General features: G+C 40.8%; 1 protein-coding gene across 2 annotated transcripts in view; it reads right to left on the reverse strand.

Moving 5' to 3' along the window:
* Positions 1-15189, reverse strand: part of LOC124299423 (annulin) — a 424310-nt gene that overhangs the window by 287917 nt on the left and 121204 nt on the right. The gene's annotated exons all lie outside the window — the stretch shown is intronic.

Genomic DNA, 15189 nt, shown 5'->3' on the forward strand with positions numbered 1-15189 from the left:
TGTGTTGTGAAGGAAGACGCTTTACCAACACATGTTCGCTACTTTCACGAACGATCAATCGGCTGATTATAGACAACGAAGATCGAGTCACATAGAAGCGTACGGCTTATGGGCCGCTTGAAGCAAAACTTTCCGCGACTCGTAAACCCGTAAGATCGCTCTACCTTCGGTCGACAGTAGAGAGTTGGTACGATCACCCCAACTCGCCGGTCGGAGCCAATACACCGACACTGTACGCATTAGTATAGAGCGCTGTATGTGAGCCACACAAGCAAAGGTGCCACTAGCGACACCTAGCTGTTGGGAGGATAGCTCGTCCGAGCACCCAAACTTTTCTTGCTTCAAATAGCCTGCAGGCCGTACGCTTCTATGAGACTCAATCTTCGTTGGAATAGGAGGTATATGTGGCGGCGCGTGGAGGGGACATACGGCGGGCACGCCGAGCCTGCTCCTATATCTATACATATACATATATGACAATCCTGTCTCACAATGGCGGCGAACCAACAAGGTCACTCCCTGATATCTACCTTACCGACAGTCGTTGAGTTACCTGCGCCAGGTAAGTTTTCAAACGGAGGCGTTACTGACTGAAGCAACATCATGGATGGCACCGCCTATATTACCGGTCGATTTTAGCGACAGAGAGTGCTACAATAAGATTTAGTAACGGGCAATTTGAATTTTGTGTGGTAAAACGGGCGGACGTTTTGAATTTTTTCAGTTAAATAGGTGGGCATTTTGAATTTCAGCAGTCAGATGAACGGATATTTTGAATTTTCACGTCTTCTTACCTACAGAAAGTTCAATGATGAGATACTGTGCTGTTGGATGAGCAGACATTTTGAATTTGTTGTTGTTGGATAAATTGGCATTTTGCCGACCGAACTGTTTACCTAGGTGATGCCCCCTTTATCTATCAGTCACTGTTTTATGGGTCAGACCTATTTTGTTTTGAACGTCTGCCGCAAGATGAAGTTACCTTTACCCTTACCGACAGTGAGTGATACCCATGAGAGCATTACCATAGGTTTGTCGTTGGTGACGCCCTATTTAGCAATCATTCGTTGTTCCATCTGAACTGATGAACATGATGAACTCTGCTTTGTTTTAAAGTCACAAGATGGCTACCTTTACGGATAGGTGGCGGTGGGGAAAATATAATGTTTCAAAATAATGGTTAAATGCTTTGAACAGATGTCTTTACTCAATAAAGTAGCGTGTATTTATTTATTCATTTATTTATTATCATATATTTATTAGTTTCTTCATTTATTATTTTTCCAAACTTTACATGAAATTCACGGTAGGTCATGTCTGATAGACATCATGCTGGGGGAAGTCCCTCTACACTCTGAACTTGACTTATACCAATTTCTTCACCATGGCGCTAATTGGATTGTACTCGGCGATGCAATCACTCATGATTACGACCCTGATTATGGTAGATCACTCTTCACTGTACGCCGGGAAACGTGAAATTTATTCATCTATAGTAGATTCCCGTGAATCAGTGTTAGCGAAAGACTGGTGTGGTAGCTTAGTTAGTTTTTTTTTTGTTGTTCGCAAACACAACTCGCTGCAGTAGGGTTACCGGTATCAAGATTCGCGGCAGCGAATCGCCGCCAAGTACCCGTAGGCCGGTGAGCGCTAGCTGAGAATCATTTACCCGGCCCAAGTTCTGCTTGAAATCAGGGTGTCATATCTCTGGAACAAGTGAATATTGTCTAACAAAACTCACAGAACAGAAAGATCTTGTCATCTGACCTTGCTTTATGAATTGGATTGAAATCTGTCTCCGAGTTTTGGCGTTATTAACAGCCAAAGTTGATGTAAAATGAAAATTCTTTTTCTTCTTCTTCTCCGCCCCTGGGTTTGGAACCTCAATAAATGGCGAACGGCTATGAGTTCAACGCATTCAGTTCAACTTTAAAAGAGGATTTCACACCATTGAAATCTCGCCCACCATTGCTATTGACGTGAATCCGAACGTGCTCTTGAACGGAAAACATTATTGAAATCTTGAGGCATGGACGAATGAAAAATTGACAAAACTGCATAAAAATGGCCGTCCGAAATCTGAAAATGGCTACCCGTGAGCGCAGCAGACGTAGCTTTATACCACTGTTCAGTGACGAGCTCCACTACTGGATTAGTCATTGCCTATCCAACCTAATCCTGTGCTCCGTGAAATCCGTAAATTGATATTTGACGCATGCTGATTGGCCGCGTCGTGGCTTTCGATGTCTAGGCCTGGCGACCGTAGTTCTATACATCCAGGCCGTCGGTTTTGTAATTTTCGTTGTCTATCTAGGTCCCGCGCTCCGCAGCCTGCTTCCAGATAGTTGGATCGTGGTTTTCGTCGTGTGATGACCGCCTAAGAGTGCTGGGATCTTTAATCAAGTCGATGGTTGCGTAGAATAACCGGCTAGCTCATGTCAGGCTTGAAAAACCGGCTTTCTCGTGTTAGGCTTGCAAAACCAGCTATTTCGAGGTGTACTTGAAAAACCGTCTATATCGAATTAGGCTTGAATAACCGGCTATTTCGAGTAAAGATCAAAAACTGGCTATTTCGCATTTGAAATTTTTCGGCCACAAATTAAGTTGGTAGCACTGTTCGGCTGAATACGAAATTCGTTAGCGCCTCACAAAATTTATACAAGCTCCGTTTTGTGAATGTAGGTATTATATGCTTATCTACGTAGTGTATAAAGCATCAGGTGTATGTTGAGATAAAATTAAAGATTATCATTTCGGCATAATGACATTAAATTGGTAATGTCATTAAATTGGTAATGACGTTAAGTGTAATTATGATAACCATATAATACCTACATTCACAAAACGGAGCTTGTATGAATTTTGTGAGGCGCTGGCGAATTTCGTATTCAGCCCGACAGTGCTACCAACTTAATTTGCGGCCAAAAAATTTCAAATGCGAAATTGCCGGTTTTTGAACTTTACTCGAAATAGCCGGTTATTCAAGCCTAACTCGAGATAGCCGGGTTTTCAAGCAAAATTCGAGATAGCCGATTTTTCAACGATAACTCGAGATAACCGGTTTTCCAAGCAAACCTCGAAATAGCCGGTTTTTAAAGCCGAGCTGAGGTAGCCGGTTTTTCAAGCCTGACTCGAGATAGCCGGTTATTCTATGCAACCGTCGAAGTGTCGTCTTGCTCGCAGCACTAGCATTCCTCATGATGCACAAAGATGTTCAGAAAAAATACAGGTAAAAGGTTATTTATTTGTCTTGACTGTGAATGGGCACTACTCACAATTGTGACAATGGAAAGAAACTCAATAATTATCTGTATGTTAAAATGCACATTTATTAATTTCAACCTGTAAATTACACTGATTTCAAAACCAGACTTTATATACATTCTCATTACTTTTCGTTAATTTAATTCTGTTCCTTACGTATTCTCTATTCACAGTCGCCAAAAACATCGGTTTCTCATCTCATCATTGAACATAGAATGCGCAACTAGCAAGCAACCAGGTTAGGTCGCAGTTTCTCGGAGCCTTAACTTGACGGATGTTGTTAACGATCGTGCCAATGGAAAGGAACACACTTCTAATGAACAATATTATGAACAAGGTTTAAACAGAGCTCTTCACAATCACAACTAAACAGACATTGCTCACGATAACGGACATGCAAAGGATTTCAATTATTCTGAACGGTACAATGCACATTTTTCAATTTCATTATGTGTATCACACTAATCTGTATACTCTAAATTAAAACCTAATTTATCAACCAGAAACCGCTTTTGAATTTTCAGTAATTCGGTATCAGAACTTGTGTGTTTTGCACTTTTTTTTCATCCTATAAACATTAATACATAACATTGATTCTCATGCCTTGAATTGAAACTGATCAACCAGATATTTGTCTACAAGTTTTCATTAATCTCTTGACATGTACAAGTAACAAGAAATTAGATGCATCCGAAAAATACTAGGTACTTAATTTGGCTCGACGCACGATTCTTGGCCTCCGCCTTGACGTCTTGGAGACCTTATATTTTACAATGGCACGTGAAATGATTAACGTCTCCCAGACGCCATTTTATGGCAAGGGGTTGACTCTGCGTCCAAACTTGATTGTTTTGAATTTACAGTCGTCAGAGGTAACAGTTCTTCTTTCATCCATTGAATGAATCTTAAACTGGCGAGCGGAGATTGTGACAATATACTGTAACAGGACTATAGGATAATCGTATCTAACTCAACGTGAGAGTCGAAATCCCTAATTATGAGGTATCTACGATTAATAGCTTCCGAGTCACTTAAAATCATTCAAATATTATGCGCCGTTACGCCATATTGACTCGAGACTAATAGGGTACAGACATTCAAATTCAGGCTAGCGCGCAGGCGTCAAATTGTCAAGTGAATTATCGATCCAAGCCACGTGTAGCAGGAGCTGACATAATTACTTCTATGTCAACCTTAGTGGGTAGCGTTCGCGTGGTTTGACTCTTGTGTCGACCCCCGTGCCTATTACACTATTTTGTAATTCGACTTTTGTGTCGACCTTTGTACGTGACAGTTGCATAGTTTGACTCTTGTGTCAATCTTATTGTTAGTACAGTATATTTTGTGATTTGACTATTGCGTCAATTCCGTACAGTTTGACTCTTGCGTCAACTAGTACGTAGTATTGTCTTGTAATTTGACTGTGGAATCAATCCCATCGTAATTGTGACAGTCGGATTTCGACAAGAATTTGTAAGTACAAATAAACTTGTATATTCTGTCCAATTCTTTCTTCTATGCTCTTGGAAATTTGGATTCTCCCTTCCTTGGGACCCCAAATGAACTCCCTTGCGAATAGAGTCTATAAATAAAACTATTTATTGTTATTTGTCAGCCAACTGAGCTTAGCCGTTATTTCGTTTTCGTTAACTTTGATAATTAACTGGCGCCCAACAAAATATATTAAAATTGTCTGAGCCTCGACAGCAATTGACCCAGGCCGCGTCGAGTAGAAGCAATTCAAAATAAAATATAGTTCAGTACAAATTGTCAGTAATCTTGATAAATTATTAAACAAACAGAAGGGAGTGACTTGCTTCTGTCTCAATACATACAATGAACTTCTTTGGAATGGATAATACTATACGATCCTACGCATGTCGACGCAACCAGATTCATTTCAAGCTGCTCACAACCATACCTAGATAGACGCTGCTCACGATAATTGTTTGCTAATTGTCGCTAGCGTTTCGACCGAGCCGCATAGAGGGCAGTATCGCTGCTGAATCAGAGACGAGACTTTTTAGTGATTTATGTTTACAGCGTATCTTATTATTTATTTGTTTATTTTACATATATACAACATCTTAATTATTATTTGGTTTCCAAGTAATGGATGGTTTTGCGGCGGTCCACTTCAATTATGGTGGAGGTGGTTGCTGAGACGTGATGACTACCATTCACCGTCTGATGGCGCGACTGGCATGCCACTCGTTGCTTGTCGAGGCGCCGTCTGTGTTGGGACGGTGACGAGCGCAATCGGTGACGCCTTCAGAGGTGGCAGCAGTGATGGGATGCTGCGACTGTAACGTGGCGAGGTGAGTCTTGCTCATCTGACGTCCCAAAGTGACAGCAACACGCTGGGTGGCCTTGTGAGAGGCCTTGGCGAGAACTCTATCGGTTGCAGAAGCCAGGGAGCTGGTGGATTGTGGGCGCAAGTCCCTTGGATCACGCTGGCTGGAACCAGGGTGGAGGTGCCAGTGATGCAATTACTCAAGACTTCTTGTTTGGCGAAAGAGTAATGCTTCCTGATATTGCAGCGAAGTTGCAGGCTTAGTGAGCAAGTAGTATCACTTGAGTCGGTGATACCGAAGCTGTGCTGCTGATGGTTGATTTTGTCGGTATCATATCCCAGCCGCGGCTCAAACTTGATAGCGGGAAACTCGGCGAACCGATTGCGAGACGCGCGCTTGGCTGCGTGGGTGGCGTTAGCGGCGCATCTGACGTAGTGGTTGACGCTCGCGGCGACGCGCGACTGGAAATTGAGCTCAGGGGCGACGCATGAGTTTGCGGGCCCGCGCGTGAGCCAGGGCCGAAGTTAGTCGTGATTCACGAGTCGGTCGTGAACAATAATCGATATGGTAAAGATCACAATTTTTGGGAATGGTGCAATGCACATTTTTTTTCGTTTTTAGCTCATACCGATTTGCATGCCCTCAGTTAAAACCTATCAACCAGAAATTTTTCTCTACGTATTTTTATTAATTTGGTATCGAAACTTGCTTTTCTTTACATTTTCTTTTTCATCTTATAGACGACACTGGTTTTCATACCCTAGATGAAAAATGATCATCCAGAAATATGTATTTATGATTTTCTATTAATTCAGTATCGGAACTTGTTTATGTTGAATTTACAATCTTCAGACGCAACGAATGAATGAAATAAATTTCAAACTGGCGATCGGAGACACTCGCAACTCACGGTGAAAATCTTTCGAATAGGATAATGCAATACAGTCTTACACATATTGTAACGTGTGCGGTTTTCTTGAGGTTTTTACCTATGAGAAAACCCCGTTATTGTGTAGTTAGTTTGCCTTAACCCCTGAAATTAAGGTAAATATGGATAATATAAAGGACCTCTACTGAAGGGCAAAAAGAAAGGTCAGTCTTTCAGACCCAAAAACACCCTGAATCAATTAGCTATACCGCCTTAGGTGATACCAAAGTAGCCTTGGTTTATGAACTAGCACCTCCTTCTTATGCTCTCTCACGTGAGGCAAAAGCTGTGTCGCTCTTGCTACCGATCGGAGACAAGAGAGTGAGGTATATATCACCTGTTTGGAGATACGGGTATCCCGGTGCTTCCTTCTGACCGCGAACTCGGAGTAAACAGAGTCGCCTTCCCACTTCTAGTCTTGGGTTGATGACAGAGAAACAGATTCGTTGTACACAGTTTTGATAATCAACCTAAGCAAGTTTCAATCGAAATAAATCATTACAGTGTTGCGCTTAGCGCTCAAACTATCTCAATGCTAAAAACTAATCGTGAAAATTAACAAACAAAAAAAAAAATACAAAATAAGATAACATTGCAAGAATTCATAGGTTCTGCTCCTTGTTGTTTTCTTGGTTCAAATTTTCTATTCTGAGCTCTATGGAATAACTTGTCATGCGAATATTACGCAACGATTATATATATATTGTAACGTGGATTTTTCCCGCTCTTCGGTCACTCGGAGAAAATGACCGAGAACTTACCTCGTGCACAATAAATCGGCGTCCACGATGTACCCTGGACCTAAAACAATATCGCGAAATTTGTTGGGCGCCTGGCGTGATTAACACGCCTCGAAATCGGAAATGCGAAATACCGTGACCATATACTCGATAGCTCAGTACCGCGCAGAGGGGAGGGGTAATTTTTGGGTAGAGAGAAATGCAACACAAGTAAGCCAACGCGTGGTGTGGCTAAATCACTATAAAATTCCAATAATATATTTCTCGTCAGCGATATTACAAAAAAAAAATAAAATAAAAATAATACTACGACTGCGCAAGTCGTCCTTTGCGATTCCAAATACAAAGGTTTAAATTTAATCCAAAAGAAATAAGAAAGGGAGAAACAAACCAAATAATAAAAAAAAAAAGGTGAATAAGTCTAGGAGACCTCTACGGCCTACGTGCGCTAGTCGTCGTCTTAATAATACCCTAACTCGCAAAAAACAAAAACAAAATCGGATTCGATGCGTTGCCCACGATCGTCCTCGACTACGACGCTACTCGTCACTTAATTATAAACCGCTAAACAAAAACGTGATCTAGATCATACTCGACGCGCTAATCGCAATCGTGATTAAATCTAGCTGATATCTTATTTCTACGGGCGCTAGTCGCCATCTTACTGATGCACAAGAATTCGTAAACTAAATCAAAAAGACGTGACTCGACGCGCTAATCGCGACCAAATTAATCACTCTAGGAAGCTTTTCTGCTCGTGCGAGTGTGTAGCGTATTATGACGCATCCGAGCTCCAATCGTAGTCCCTATTTCCCCAAAGTTCACAACCCTTCCCGCTAAATCAAGCATCTACGCACGGTAACACGCGACCCCCCCCGAGAGGTGACCCTTTTTACGTACGCAGACTCGACGAGACCCCGTGCAGCGGAATTTGGCCGCACTCAATTTCGAACCGAAATTGTTCCCCACTCGAAACCGTGACTCTACGCGAGACTTTACAGGGATCCACTTGACTCTACGTGTTATCGCGAAAACTCAGGCTACGGTCATCATCAAGGAGATCGGCAAACGAATTTCGAGTACTACTCTAACTCAACAAGGGCTAGGCCAACCGGGTGCCGGTGCGCCGATCTACTTGCACTCGAAATGCGTTCGCAAAGAATTAATAGCGCTTACCGCTTCGCAACCACACCAAGAACTCGCCAACTCCTGTTTCGGCCATGGCACACACACTTCAAACAGGTTTTTTTTTTTCTTTCTGAATTTCTACCCTACTCGACTGTCGCGAAATGTCGCCAGGACTCAAGTGACGAGTTCTGCAAATCGGAGCCGCAATTCGAACCAGTGCTGCCAGAAAGCGAGTAAAAAGTACCCCTTCCCTAGCAGCTTGCGCGCATCTCACACAACGTCAACGGTGCACGTCGGTGTGTCGGGATGGCGACGGAAGCCGAACGATGCCGAGTCAGCTGACAAATCGAGGGGAAATGTTCCCCTACCAAGCAATGCGCTCTCTTCATTGCGCTCTCTTCATTGCTTGGTAGGGGAACATTTCCCCTCGATTTGTCAGCTGACTCGGCATCGTTCGGCTTCCGTCGCCATCCCGACACACCGACGTACACCGCTGACGTTGTGTGAAATCATGCGCGGGATCTGTGGAAGGGGTACTTTTTACCCGCTTTCTGGCAGCACTGATTCGAACATGCCCCGAACATAGGCGCCATCCATAGTCAAAATTTTCCCTAACGAATTGGGGTTCTCGTTACGCAATTCTTACAATCTAGTGTATCGCTATCGTTGAATTCCGCTGTCGCGGGGTGTTGATTGGCTGGCCAGTCTCGGGTACCCCGTAGCTTGGCAGTGGCGTGGTGACGACTTCGCGAGGGTACCTGTCGTCAGCTGGGCGACGGAGGGGGGGGGCTACGGCTCGCCGCCCACCAACGGGAATCTCGTCCGCCTTGGATTCCCTCGCGGCAGAGCTCTCCGTTGACGCTCTCTCCGTAGCCTCGTGCGAGGCCCTCCTTTCGTCGCGATCCGCCGCGATTGCCATCCAGTAACGTCGTTCGGATTTGCTGCCGATCCCCTGTCTGAAGCCGCATTTACTCGCCACCCAAAAAAAAATAAACAAAAATCCTGAAAAGTCTTATTCGCTAAACCGGCGATGGTCCCCTCTTAGAGTCTCGGATGCGTGACTGTTGTCCTGGCGCTCTTTTTCGAAATGAGCCGCGGTCTGCTCCGCGTGCTCCCTAAGTCTATGGTCCGTCTAGAGTTCGGGGAGCCGTGTGGAACGCGCAGTAAAAATGCCACGTTACAATATATATATATATATATATATATATATATATATTCATACGTTTATTCAAAACAGAGAATTGCGTTATAATTGATAACAACAATGGTGGGTGCGGGCGTTAACGTTATATTAAATTTACGTATAAGCAAAATTAGGCGTGCGTTACGCCGGGAAGCAGTATTGATTCTGTTCACACGGCCTCTCGCCGACAAAGGCGCGTCTCTGCGGCTTCTGATTTCTCGTAGGATTCTTTCGTTACGTTGAGCCTGTTCCTCAATCTTGCGTTTTAATTTCCTTCGTTCTACTACTTCCAAAGCAGAGGGATTCCTTTGGCAACAACATCCGGTGAACGCCGAAATATAGGTGGGTATATTAAATTTACACAGCAAGAGTAGAATAGACAAGACGAATATCGTTCCAGAAATGGCAGCTATTGATGGGATCCCTATACCTTTGAAGTGAGCCCATGTATTCTTGACCCGAAGGGTCGCTTCGTTATTCGCGAGGACACTCTCAAGGTCTAAAATGGCTTGTCCTTGATCCTTGAGGGTATCCAAGTTAATCACGTGATGCAATACAATTTCCCGGCCTGTTACAAATTTGTTTAGCGGGGAAATGGTATCTGCATGTACTTCTGTCAATTGAGAAGTCATATGTTCTACGATTAATTTGACTCGCGTTTTCAAAGTTTGAAGTTCGCAGCTCTGATTCGTGGTTATCAGGGATGGCTTGGTGATTTGAATAATAAAAGTCTGCATTGAAGCGCATGTTATGGTTACCTCAGTTGGCTTCGAAGGTAAGATTATTTGCGATCCCTGCGTTTTTATGTAAGCAATATCTGTGACGAGAAAACGACTCAGGGTGCATCCTCGTGGTATGGGATCAGTTATTTTCTGACAAAGTTCAATAGTATCGTTGCGATGTCCCACATCACGGTAATCACCAATGAAATAATCGGTTATCTGTTTCAGTTGAGAAAATGTGACTTCTCTTATAAAATTCTTACGTACTAATTTCAAAGCATATGTTGGGTTAAGCGTTACATAAGTGTGATTTATTCTTAAGGGTACCGGAGTATTCTGAATTATTACCCAAGGTTCCTTTTCTAAGTAAGGCACTGTGAGTATATAGATAAGTTCGCCTTTATCTGTGGTTGTAGTTGAATCACTTATTTTAATAAACTTCTCGTAATTTTCCTCCTTAATAGGTATTAGTGTCTTTTTGTCATTGGCGTCGAAAGCTTGAAGAGCTGTCATAAGCTCCTTTAAAGTAAAAAGGGTGTTATCGATGATACCATGCCTTCCTAATTGCACGGCAGTCATTACCAGATCGATTAGTCGTTGCAGTTTCTTAATTTCAAATAAACTTAGAGTTATAGCTTCAATGTATTCCTGATAAGCAAGCGTTTCGTTACCTTTTATTTTTAATGATTCTAATTGTCCCCATACAGTTTCCAAAGAGTGTTTAAGTTAGAGCTGATTTGTATTCAAGACATTAATTTGGACTTGATTGATGTGCAAGGACTTCGTTACAACATGATTTAGAGTGTCCGTTACATTTTTTAGTGAGGCTAGATTCCCATTAATTATTTCCAAATCATCCGCGTCAGCAGTTTCATAGATTGATTTTTGGATTGTTCCTAAAAAGTTAAACATTCCTCTTTTCGGTCTGATGTTTGGCGTGAGATAAGATTTCCTTAGGGGATACATTTTATTTGCCAGGCCCGTCAGAAGGACATGTTTTCCAAATACCGCCTCAACTTCGCGCGAGGCTTCGTAAGTAACATCGCTCGACGCGAACGCTTTCGGAGTACTTGTTTTGGTTCCGTGGGATTGAGATTCCCTTAATTTAGAGGGGCGGCGCGTCATTTGAAGAATAGGCGCACCCAAGTCTAAAATGACTTCCAAAATATTCTTGTGTGACGAGGCACGGGCAAATTCTAAATCTAAAGCGTCCAGGGCGGACTGGGCGAGGGATCGCTGACCAGGATTCCAATGGTCCAGATAGGTATCCCGTATCGTCTGGAGGCCTCCGAGTTTGTTGTGAATGTCGAGTAATGGTTTGGTGAACCCACTTGCGTCAATGGATTGGAATATCTTCCATCTTTCCTGGTACATGTATACTTTGCCCACTTCCTCCTGGAGTAAAGTCCCATTGATAACTGAGACATCGAAGTAGGCTAGGGATAGACTGCTACACCTATAACAAAAGAAACTAAGACTCTATTCCGTGGAGATCCAATCGTTACCCTGAACCCGTTTTAGTTTAATTATAGGGATTGTATCGTTTTTCCTTCGTCCGGTGTCGTATTCGTAGTACGGTTTGGTATTATTCAGATGGGTCTTCCAATAAGATGCTGTGGAATCATCCGCGGTTTTCTTGTAAGTGATATTTCCTTTTTGTTCGTTGATCTCTACGACGACGAATAGTCCATTCCAAATCCTCTCCAAGGAGTTCTGTCGCGTACGGTTCTTGATCATCACTTCATCTCCCACTTGATAAAAAGGAGTTTGTCGTCGTGTTCCTTGGTCCACTTGTTTTTGGTTTTTCTCTCCGGATTTGGTAAGCCAGACCAGAGCTTTCTCGAACCGTTCCTCCCATTTTCGTATCCACAACATTTTCTTACTAATCACGGTTTCCAATCGGTTTTCGCGGAAACCGTCAGGATTGTTGGCTTCATGACAGAACATGAGGTTGTGAGGCGTTTCACCTGTTGATTGATGAACGGAAGTGTTATAGGCACGTGCCATTTCTGTTAAAACCATGTCCCAAGTGTGTACTCTCTCTTTGCAGGCAGTTCGAATATAGTCTTTCAAGACACTATGCATTCGTTCTGTAGAGCCGTTCGACTGCGGGTGATATGCAGGCGTGGTGATATGTTTGATATGATAGTGTTCGAGAAAGGAATCGGTCAGCTCGTTACAAAACTCCTTTCCCATGTCCGTCAGGATTACTTTGGGGCACCCGAAGTTACCTATCCAGTACTCTGATAGAGCCTTGATAACTTCTGTCGCGGTTTTGTTCGTAAGTGGGGCACATTTAATGAATTTAGTTATTGAATGCTGCATCGTGAGGATATATCGGTGTTTATTCCAAGATTCGACCAGAGGTCCGACGATATCTATTGAAATTTGATCATTAGGTTTTTCAGCAAAGGTTTCGAAAAGAATAGCGGGTGATTTCATTTGTATCCTTTCCTTTTTATACATCTGACACGTGGGGCATGCCTGGATAAAGGAATTGATATCATTCTCCATACGTGACCATTAGGCTGATTCGAAAAAAACGGCTAACTTTTTTTTTTCCAAAATCCTCATATAAAAACTTCCGAGAAGGTGTGAAAAGACGCCTGTGAAAAGCAGAGCCCTTAATATTACTATTAAGAGGTCGCGCATCGGGAATTTCTATTTCCCGTTTAAATAACACAGGAATAATTTTTTTAAAATTTTGCAATTTCGTATTTTTGCAACGGCTCATTGAATTAGCGGACCAAAGCATATTTTTGTAGGAAATTTGACGCTCTACAAAAAAAGTCCTTACAAAGTTTTCGATAGTCACACTCCTTCAAAAGTTATTCGAGGTCAAAGTTGAACTTACAAAAAAATTCAATGTTTTTTTTTTTGGATTATACTATGAATCTTTTCTCATTATTTTGTTATAAATATATATTTAATAAATATATCTTACTCTAATTGGACTTTTTCAATCATTAATTTTCCCATCGAGTCAATATAAAGTTACCTTACAAAAATGCGATGTTAAATAATGAACATATTATCATGGAGAATCCATAACTGATGCACTTGACTATTTAAAAATGTAGTTGTTCCGAAATCTATCCTCTTTATAACAAAATAATGAGAAATGATTCATAGTATCATCGAAAAAAAAAAACATTGAATTTTTTTGCAAGTTCAACTTTGACCTCGAATAACTTTTGAAGGAGTGTGACTATCGAAAACTTTGTGAGGACTTTTTTTGTAATGCGTCAAATTTTCTACAAAAATATGCTTTGGTCCGCTAATTCAATGAGCCGTTGCAAAAATACGAAATTGCAAAAGGGCATAGCCGGATAAGCAGGTCGAATCGGCCCCCGCTGAATTTTTTGTCGGTACTTCAGGGATCAATTTGGACCCAAATGAAAATAATTCAGTGAAAATTTCAGCTATCAATCTTAAAAGGTTTCCGAGTAATTGAAAAAAAACCTATTTTTTAGTATTTATTTTTTTTTTAATAGTAAAATTAAAAAAATTTTTTTGCTGATTTTTTTTTAAATACTTACGAGTAAAAGCTGTGAAAAAATTTTTTTTTATGATTTCTAGACTGATAGCCGATTTTTAAACTAAAAAACAAAATTACAATTATTTTTTTTTATGCCTATTTTAAAACATGCAATCACCAAATTTGGACAGAATACGTCTTTTATACCCCTCTGTACTCAGGAATTTTTTCAATTTTTTTGGTTTGGTGCAACGTCAGGAAAAAAATTAAAAACCAATTTTTTGTTAATTATTTTATATTTCAACTGCTTAGAACACTACTTACAACTAATTATAAAATGTATTTATTCATAAAAATATTCATCAAAAACGTAAGTGGTCATCAAAATATTTGTTAATATTTTCGTCAATCTTCATCACTGTCTTCATTAATAACTAAAATTTCTGCTGGTCTTACAATTCTCGATAAATATCTAGCATGTGATAGGTAATAAATAATAGCTGCTACATGCGAACAACAACCAACTGTACGCCGACCGTTGGCACAATCACAGCAATATCGAGAAATTCCGTTAACTCCATTTTTGCCACGATGATACTCAATGAAGCAGCGATATGTTTTTGCATTAATATGCCGAGATCTTACTTGACATCTAAGAATGTTTTCAGCCGATCTTACGTACTGAAGGCTTATATTATTATCTTCATCCATCATCTCAGCTAAGTATGACACTGCTTGAGAAAGCTGGTATGATCCTGTCAGTAAAATATGCAATTAAGTCGCATTTTCAATAATACCGGGCGCTGTGTAGTTATTAATGAAGACAGTGATGAAGATTGACGAAAATATTAACAAATATTTTGATGACCACTTACGTTTTTGATGAATATTTTTATGAATAAATAAATTTTATAATTAGTTGTAAGTAGTGTTCTAAGCAGTTGAAATATAAAATAATTAACAAAAAATTGGTTTTTAATTTTTTTCATGACGTTGCACCAAACCAAAAAAATTTTAAAAATTCCTGATTACAGAGGGGTATAAAAGACGTATTATGTCCAAATTTGGTGATTGCATGTTTTAAAATAGGCATAAAAAAAAATAATTGTAATTTTGTTTTTTAGTTTAAAAATCGGCTATTAAGGTAAAAGTCCCCATTATGAGACACTTTTCGAGGTAGGTCGAACATTCTCGGTAATATAAAATATATTTGAATGAAAAACACAATTATTATTGTGTTATCTGTTAATTTTATGATTATTTAGCCAATATTCCTTGTTAATAATAAATTTTAAGTTCAAAATTAATAAAAATAAGCTTTTTTTGGAGGCAACCTCTATGACCCTATTTATGAGACAGTTTAAAGACACATGTCCCCAGTGTCTCATGACACAGGTCCCTATTTTTGAGACACTTAAGAAATAAAAAAGATCGAATATATTTTATGTATTT

The sequence above is a fragment of the Neodiprion virginianus genome, chromosome 1 (genome assembly GCF_021901495.1).
Source record: "Neodiprion virginianus isolate iyNeoVirg1 chromosome 1, iyNeoVirg1.1, whole genome shotgun sequence".
Lineage (NCBI taxonomy): Eukaryota > Metazoa > Arthropoda > Insecta > Hymenoptera > Diprionidae > Neodiprion > Neodiprion virginianus.